This window comes from Herpailurus yagouaroundi, unplaced genomic scaffold (genome assembly GCF_014898765.1).
Source record: "Herpailurus yagouaroundi ecotype Mexico unplaced genomic scaffold, PumYag 222, whole genome shotgun sequence".
In the NCBI taxonomy this organism is placed as follows: Eukaryota; Metazoa; Chordata; class Mammalia; order Carnivora; family Felidae; genus Herpailurus; species Herpailurus yagouaroundi.
In genome coordinates this window covers 12,808,930-12,818,916 of record NW_024412453.1, presented here as the reverse complement: position 1 = coordinate 12,818,916, position 9,987 = coordinate 12,808,930, and positions in this window count along the sequence as shown.

Here is a 9,987-nt window from a genome sequence, read left to right as displayed (position 1 = left end):
AAGAATACAAGCAAGGACACCTAAGAACTGAGCAACCAATGAGGCAGGGAGACAACAAGGAGTTGGTAGTGTCCTGGAGAGCCTGGTAGGACTCCATGTATGGAGACACCTGGCTGAGAATCCGCCTAGTCACAGCCCGGGGGCAGTGGCTTCCCTGTAAGCTTGACTCCATCTGGAGCGGAATCCAAGGGATTTGTGTCCCAGAAGGCCTGGCAGTGACCAGCTTCAGGGAAAATGCTTCTCTGGAAGGCAGAGTTCTTTATCTTTCCCGAGCAGGAAGAAGGCAATCTCTTCTGGCAGTGAGGTGACAGGGCTTCGATGGATTCCCCTCTCCCAGATCAGAATGAAACTAGAGCCTGTCAGCCAACCCACTGAACACTCAGTCTTCCATCTTTATGGGTCTTGCAGTGACATCATTGCAGGAGCCTTTCAGCAAGTGAAAGGGGGGTCATCCTGGAAGAATATATGCACAGAATCTACCAAGTCCTCTTTGCAGGGGCTCAGAACGTGCGTCTCGGCTTGAGAGGTAACATCTTGGACTGGACAGGTGCACACAGAGAGATGGACAGACCTCACTGCCACGACTAAGGCCGCCTACAACCTGGGATACTTCATTTGCAAAAGCCAATGCATTTTCTTCTGTGCTCATGTTAGTTGGGAGTTGTTTTGTCTCATGTTTCAAAATAGTCCTGTCTATTACACTGTCTTCTGCTTACTCTTTGTGAGCCTTGGTTATTTTCTTTTGCAAAATGGAAACAAATAGCATCAGTCTTGCCTAGCTCATAAGGCTGACAGGAAATTGTTTTTGCAAAATGCCAAGTACTCTAAGGATAGGAGTCATTCCTGGATACATGGCCCTGATTATGGAGAGGGTTCCGGAACTCTTGACCCGGCAAAGCCTGCTCTTTCCTCAATGGTCCTTACTATGGCAGGTTTAGTTACCTAGTTACTCTGTCTAAAAATCGTGGAGCCATTTCTGATGCCTCTCGTTCTCCCACACTCCACATGCCATCCCTCAGCAAATACTACAAAATATGTCCCCATATAGTATACTTCTTACCTCCTCCACCATGACCTTCATCATTGGACACCCACATTAACCACATAACCGGCCTCCCTGGGTTCACCTTTGCTACTCTACAATCTCCTCCCTGCAGAGCAGCTGAAGCAAGTCGTACTTCTGAAATGAGAATCCGATAATGCCACTCCCCTGCCCTGAATGCTCTGACCACTTCCCATTGGGTTCCATCCAGTCAGGTTCCTTGCCTTGTCCGGCTCCCAGGCATCCTTCATGAACTGCCCTCCTAGCTCTCTTTCAGCTAAGTCTGTCCCAATTACCTGGGGCTCTCCAAATATGCCAAGTGACTTCTTACCCCAGGACCTTTGCACGTTCTCTTCCCTGTGACTGGAGCAATCCTTCCCCAAATAGCAACATGGCTCAATCCTTCTCTATTCACTTCTGCTTAACTGGTGTCTCATCAGCAAGGGCTTTCCGGGCCACCTGACCATCCTGTTCAACGTAAAACAGAGACACGTGGACACCAGACATACACACACCACTTCCTACATCACATGGATGCTTTGCCCTCGTCTACTTTCATTCCTCGTTAAAGTTATCATAACCTAACATTATATTACATATTTATTCCCTTATGTGTTAATGTCTACCTCCTCCTCCAGAAAGTAGGGACAATGAATTTGTCTTATTCACCACCCTTTCTCCAATTCCTACAATGGTAGCCTGGGATATACTGGGAACTCACGTATTTGTTGGATGAAGGAATGAATGGATGAACAGTGTTAGTCCCCACAATTGACTAACTTTAAAAAGCGAAAACCAATATTGATGTGTGAGGGTGTACGTATGCACATCTCCAATTTTAACTTTGTTCCGTTTACCTTAGATCCTAAAATCCAGCCAAATCCATCAGAGGTGAAACCCCGCCCTTCCCAGGATAACCAAACAGTGTGAAAATTTGGGCTGCCATGTGCTTCTCTCCATAACTTGTTGGGGAATACAAGTATAGACAGCCTTTGCAATCTGGTTCCTGAACACTGACAGATTCTCCAAGCTTTGATGTTCTCAAGCAACAGTGGTGGTAACAGGTGACCCATCGTTTACTTTGCCGGACTGACAGAATTCAGATGATTCAGAAATCAGCTCCAGGTTAATGGCATTGTGGTCCCACCCAAACACAGGAGTGGTTGTGGGTTGAGCAGGAATACACAGTCAGCGAAGTGTGTACTTAATCACACCAGCTTGGGGTCAGAAGGAAATGAACAAAACGTGTGTACTATCGGGGCGCCTGGGTGGCGCAGTCGGTTAAGCGTCCGACTTCAGCCAGGTCACGATCTTGCAGTCCGTGAGTTCGAGCCCCGCGTCGGGCTCTGGGCTGATGGCTCAGAGCCTGGAGCCTGTTTCCGATTCTGTGTCTCCCTCTCTCTCTGCCCCTCCCCCGTTCATGCTCTGTCTCTCTCTGTCCCAAAAATAAATAAACGTTCAAAAAAAAAAAAAAAAAAACAAAACGTGTGTACTATCAAACAGTTTTACTGGAATGACCACATAGCCAAAGTTAGGCAAGGTGAATCGTTAACAGGCATTCCAATCATTTCCATGGTTAGAGTGACTTGTAAGAAAAAGGATAATTGCTAAAATTTTTAATGATAACAAATCTTGACCTTATTCTGTGCCAGGCACTGTGCTAAGCACTTTATGTTGCCATCGTATTTAGGAAGAGAATCATTTTCTACAACCACCAGGTGTCTCCAGTTTCTTACAGCTGTCCTGAAATTCAGACCTCCTTCTCCAGAAGCTTAACGAGGCACCCTCAGCTCGGTATCCCACAGACACCCCAAATTCACCGTGCCCCAAATGTATTCACCATCTCATTTCCCGGCCTCTTCTCTTGGGATGCCCACTTCAGTGAATGCTATCACCATGCTCAAAATCATCAAAGGTAGAAAACAGGATGTCCCTGGCTTCCTTCTCCTTCTTCATTCCAGTAGGTTCTTTCTCTGAGATGGCAAGAAGATCAACCTCTCATATCAGTTAATTCTGCCCCTGCCTTTGGGTTCCATCCCTGGGAGGAATTTGGGAGGATTGTCTATGCCTGCCGTGTCAAGCTCAGGGGTCACAAGACCAGCTCTGGCTAATGACTTATGACTAAGAGCATTGTGTGTCGCTTGTAGGCAGAATCTTTACAACCCGCTGTGTAACTCACTATGTCTATTTTTCCCTCTGTCAAAACAGCTGAAATGTTCCAGGTAGAAGCTTCTCTCTCAGACTGGATGCTGGAGTGAGGATGGATGAGAACCCCAGAGAGCCCATGACAAACATGTATTTCGAGTGAAAAACTAGCTTGAAAGCCACTGAGACTTGAGGACTTGCTTGTTACACAGCACGGCCTAGCATATGCTAACTGCTGTTTTACCTTCATAAATATCTCACCTGGATGAACGAGAGTTTCCACCTAGATCTCTCAACTTGCAGACTGTCTCCCAAACCTGGAAAATAGGACTGAGATTTCTTTGGTGCAGTCATATCTTTCTCTCTCCTCTAACTCAAGCATCAGCAAACTTTTTTTATAAAGGGCCAGATAGTAATTATTTTAGGCTTTGTGAGCCATACGGTCTCTGCCACAGATATTCAACTGTGCTGTTGTAGTGTGAAAGCAGCCACAGACAATAAGTAAACAAATGAGTGTGGCCAGGTGCCAGCAGGTTCTATTTATGGACACTGAAATTTGAATTGCATATCGTTTTCATGTGTCACAAAATCTTCTTCTTCAGATTTTCTTCAGCACTTAAACATATGAAAACCACCCACAGCTAATGAATGACTCATTCAGAAGCACACAGCAAGCCGGATTGGGCCCTCAGACTACACTATGTTGACCCCTGATCTAACTGAAAACTCCTGAGCCCTGAGCATGGCATTGACAGCTCTTCACAATCCTACCCCAATGACTTTGTCTGTTCACCTGCCCTTCCACCTGCACACACACACACACACACACACACACACACACACACACGAAGCTTCAATCTTCTTAGACCTGCCATCGTTCTCTGAATCCCCCTTGTTCTTATATGCCTCAGGGCCTTTGCACATGCTGGTCCTTCAGCTATGAATGCCCTTTCTCTTCTTCCATACCAAGTAAGTTCTCATGAATCTATTCAGGCTGAATTCAAATGTCACATTCTTCATAAAACTTTCCCAATGCCAGAGGCTAACTTAGTTCCTCTCTTTGTGTTCCTATAAAACTCAATCGTGCCCTTACTATTAAATTCATGAACTAATATTCTGAAGTAGAGTTTCTCAGCCAAGACACTACTGGATTTGGGGGCCAAATACTTGTTGTGGGGGGCTGTCCCATACACCCCATAAGATGTTCAGCAGTATCCCAGGCTTCTACCCACCAGACGCGAGTAGCACACCCTCCCCATGTGACAGCCAAAACTGTCTCCAGGTATCGCCAACTTCCCTACTGCCCTCCCCATGATCATTGAGAACCACCCCCCTAAATATTTACTTAGTCATTAAACTTGCAGCCCCTTGAGGACAAAGTCAAGATACTCTTCTTTATGGTTGTAAGCACCAAGCACACCGGCTGGCACACAACAGCAGAACTTCAGCAAATATTTGTTGAGTGGAAAAAATGACTAAGACATTGAAAATCAGTGACTCGGGAGCGTCGAGCCGACTAGTTCTTAAAAAGATGTGATTCCCGTCATTCTGCTGTGTTTCTTTTTTCTTTACCTTTGCAGAGAAGCCGCTTTTATTAAATCTGAGCATCATAAAAGGATTTTCTGGTGCATGTACTGTTTTATTTATGCAGCTCTCACAAGTGCAATTAACACTGCATCTGTTTTGCTAACAATTCCCTTTGTTTTATGCGGTGCTTTATGTTTTTTCTGAACATGCACAGGCCTGGGCTTTCCACAATCTGTAAGTGGATAAATCCCTACATATGGATGGGGGGGGAAAGACAACCAAAAACTGTACAGTCATTTCCCTATTCTCTGGCATAGCCCAGGCTAAATGTGCTCATTAGTGTGCACATCCCTCCTTCCAGCAGAAGAGGAGAGAGGTGATGCTTTCCAGGGAGAGGGCTGTATTTGGAGGCCTGTCGAATCATCCCTTTAACTGGTGTGTGGGTGGGTCTTACTGGCCACTCTCTCCTCTTCACAGGCAAACACACTTAAGGAACATCCACACTGGCACACAGCCCTAAGGAGGCCTCAGGCTTGTGGATCCTGAGATCCATGTGATAAGGACGAAATCAAACTTCGGGTGGGAAATATGTCCTTGTCTGTTTGCCTCCCCCACCCCCAACCTACACACACATACACACACACACACACACACACACACACACACACACACACACATACACACACAGGAGGCTTCAATCTTCTTCAAACTGCCATCATTCTCCGAATCCCCCTTGTTCTTATGTGCCTCATGGCCTTTGCACATGCTGGTCCTTCAGCTATGAATGCCCTTCCTCTTCTTCCTGTTCTAGATTGGCCAAAAGGAAACCAGAACATGCCCCATTTCTGGTCTGGATATTAAAAATGAGTACCTGAATGCATACCAACAAGAGTTTTTCCTTTAGGACAACTGGGATAATAGAGTTCTAGAGCACTGGAGAAAAGTGAAATGGTAAGGAACATAACACTGTTGAGTCAGGCTGCCTCATCTGACTGCCATTTCCAGTGGGGGCCCTCGGATGTGCTTCTTAACCTCTGGGCACATGATGTTCTCTTCAGTAAAGCAGGGATGACAGTACCCACATCCCAGGATTGTAATGAAGATTAAAACATAAATGCACGTAAAGTACCATGTACTTGCACTTGGCACATAGTAAGCACACAACAAATGTCACGTGTTATTAGTAAGACCCCGTGGTGCTTGACACAGAGAAAGCAATCAATTAATGTCAGCTATTATCATACCAAAAGTTAACATTATTCTTCGGAGACCTTTTGGTTCACACCTTTCCTTTAAGAGATATAAACCCTTAATGCCTACACTAAAAAAAATTTGTGTGTGCTCCCAGACGTGCCGTGACAACCATCAGCCAGATGAAGGAAACAGAGACCAACTGGAACCTGCAAGTTTCGATCACCTCCCACGCATCAAGCTGTAGGCTTTCGTCGTGTGTTGTCTCACCAAGTACGTAAACTCCGTGAAGTCAGGGACCTTGCCTGATTCGTACGGTAGAGATGAAGAGAATCACATGCTGTCTGGTGAGAATAAGCACCGAGATCCTAGCCATGAGGCCCTGATAGAAATGACATGGGAGCTGGGTCTTACAGAGAGAGGAGGCAAGTGAGAAAAGTATCCTGTGTGTGCGCTGATCTACTTTCCTTCGTTTTTTTAAAGCCTGAATCACCAAATCCTCCCTTTACCCACACCCCGGGGAGATATGAGCAGGCCACAAACGTTAACACTGAAGACCATTTTTTATCAGTATGTCTTTACCTCTGCACCGAGGGGGAAATATATCTATTCCAAGCCTTAAAAAAAAAAAAAAAAAAAAGCTTGATTCCAAGCCCTGATGAAATGTTACTCATTCCTCCACAAGTAACCTGTTTTGATAATCCTCCCCAAGAGATCAAGCCGTGTCTGAGTACAATGATTGCCATATTCTAGATTTAACTGACCACATAGATGCATTATTTGCAAACAAGAAAGAGCCTTTCCCTTCCTGACTCGGAGAAGTGGGATGTTTATGACCTGTTTATAAAAGTCTGCATAAAATACAGCTTTGGAGTCTTGTCCGTGAGTAAACTACCTGGAGTCAAGTGTGTCTTTTAAAATATGATGCATCACTTGCAAGAATGGCTTCTCAGTCTCTTGGGGGGGGGCGGGGGGGCTGGGGGTGCCATAAATAACAATGCAAGGTGATGGCAGACCACAGCGTCCATTGTGCCCCCACCTGTACAGGATGTCTTCCCTGGTGGATTTTTGTTAAGAAACAAAATACAACTTTTATTGAGATCAATAAAAGATTAAGGTGACAAAGTGATTTATTGACTATAGAGAAGGCTCATTTTTCCCTCACAACAGCAAGAGCTACCGGAAAGGACGTTGTTGTTGTTTTTGGTTTTTTGGGTTTTTTTTTTTTACCCTGGGTCTTCAGGAAAGTTGTGAGAAGCTTAGACTCATTTATCGAACCAAAAGAGAATGATTAAAAACCATAAGGAAACAGACAAAGAACACACATGAGCCAAAGCTGGCCGATCATGGGTTGTTTTGCTGAACGACCAGGTCACAGGGCAGGGAGGGACGGAGGAGAGACACAGGACGTTGTGCAGAATGAGGCTCGGTGGGACGTGGGGAGCAAAGGTCAGAACTGCTCAGGCTGGGGTCAGAGCAAAGAAAGCACTTGACATTGAGAAGTAAGAAATCAGAGAGCCATGGAATCTGACCTTAACCACGGTTACGGACAAGCCATACAGCACCAGGGGTGGGGGGTGGGGGGTGGGGGGTGGGGGTGGGGGGCTCAGCCCCATGCTTCATTTGGACCAGACGCTTTGGCGTTGCAAACACCCTGGCGATGTACACTCCTTACCTTTTCCCACACTGTCAGCTCTGCGGGGAAAGTCTCAGCACCCAGCCCCCTTCCCTTCCTGAAGACCCCGCCCTCATCCCTCAAAGTGATCTCAGACCCTTCCCTCTGCTGCGATTCTCCCACAGAGAATGAGTCCCTCCTTTACCCTCCGATGAGGATAAATGCCAGAAGCCCCCCTGCAGGGAGCCCCAAGTACGCACCAGGCACCATACGGAGGACTTCACGTGCCAATGACATCCACCCACTCGAGGAATCTTGTGAATTTTGTTGAGGGCTGCATCCCCTGAGCGTCACACACGGTCGGTATTTAGTGAATGTAGATACATTTTTTAACAAATTAATGCATGAGCTAATGGAATCCTCAGAACTGTCCTGTGAGGGGTAGATGTTCTTATCCCCATTTTACGGGAAGGAAAACTGGGATGCCCAGAACTTCACTCAGTGCTTAAGAATGACTGACTTTCTGAGTGTCCTCTTTCTCTCCTCTGTCTCTTGCTGAGAACAGCCCACCCCACTCCCCAAATCCAATCCCGCAGCACAAGAAAAGGAAAAATAACCTCGGAGACAATAGGCAGAGTCAAAATTAGAGATGTTTATAGTATGGGAGGTCAGTCCTGACCTCAGGGTCACTTTTAAAGAAAATGAGGTCTTATGCTGCTGTTAACAGAAAATCATCCCATGAAACTCTCTGCCCTTTATGGCCTCTGAGACTCATGGTACCTTCTCAAGGTCGGGGGATGGAGACTACAGGGCTTCTGATACAGCAGTCTGTGTGAGGTCTCCAATAACCGTATAATGAGTCGATTTTAAATTCTGACATTATGAAACACAGTAGCACCATCCCTCTGTAGCAGCATTGCCATGAAAGCTGAACTTGCCAAGCACTGATTTTTTTTTTTTTTTTTTTAACTAAGCCCACACAATTTCACCTCTAGGAATTCATCCCGCGGATGTACTTGCATTGGTGGGAAATGACATATGTGCTTCGCTGTTCACTGTCGTCGTGGTCTGCAAGAGCAAAATATTAGGAACAGCCCAAAAGTCCATCGCTAGGGACCAGAGGAACAATATACGCACCCTATACAATCGTAAGAGGCATTTGAAAGATTGCAGCCAGAGGGGCCCCTGCACGGCTGAGTCGGTTAAGTGTAGGACTCTTGGTTGGGGCTCAGGTCATGATCTCAGAGTTTCGTGAGTTCAAGCTCCGCGTTGGGCTCTGTGCTGACAGCCCAAAGCCTGCTTGGGATTCTCTCTCTCACCCTCTCTCTCTCTCTCTCTCTGTGCCCCCCAACTCGTGCTGTCTCTGTCTCTCTCAAAAATAAATAAATAAGCGGGGCGCCTGGGTGGCTCAGTCGGTTAAGCGTCTGACTTTGGCTCAGGTCATCATCTCACGGTTCACGGGTTCATGGGTTCATGGGTTTGAGCCCAGTGTCGGGCTCTGTGCTGACAGCTCGGAGCCTGGAGTCTCCCTCTCTCTCTGCACACCTCCCCCACTCGCACTCAGTGTCTCTCTCTCTCTCTCTCTCACACTGACGCTTGGGGCGCCTGGGTGGCTCAGTGGGCTGGGCATTTGACTTCGGCTCAAGTCATGATCTCTCACTCCATGAGTTCAAGCCCCGTGTCGGGCTCTATGCTGACAGCTCAGAGCTGGAGCCTGCTTCGGATTCTGGGTCTCCCTCTCTCTCTCTGCCCCTCCCCCAGTTGCACTCTGTCTCTCTGTGTCTCTCAAAAATGAATTAAATGTTAAAAAAAATTTTTTTAAGGTATTATGTAAGGAAAGAAGGATGAGAAACTGTGTATGATGCTGCTACAGACATAGACACCTACCTAGAAACAGAAAGAGACAAAGAGGGACAGCGATAGGGCAGACACGGGGACACGGACAGAGACTGAGCCCGAGATGGAGACCCACATACACGCAAATGTCGGTTTATATAAAACATCTCTGGAAGGATACAGGATAACCAGCTACAGCAGTTGCTTCCCGGGAGTGAAAATGTGTGGTTAAAGGCAGTGGCAGGCACGAAAATTTTCCTTCTCGTACCTTTTCAATTTTGTATTGCATGTGTGTGTGGCCATAGACATGTCACTCAGCAAATGTGAAGCAAGTGTCCATTGTGACCCAAGCGGTAATCAACAGACAGCAACACCTATGCCCTTGCTAGCGGGGAGGCAGAAAATGGACAAGATAAACAAATAAAACCTATCGTCATCTAGGCCAGTCATAGGCACTGGGGGGCCGGGGAGGGGAGGGGAATAAAGTGGTGGGCTCTGAACTGATGAGGAGCAGCTGAAATTTTAGGGCAAGTTCCTGTTGAGGAAAGGAAGTGGGAGAGCCAGCCCGACGCTCCGGGCAGACAGTCCAGCTGCAGACAGAGCTGCAACCATGGCGTGTCTGTGTTCAAGG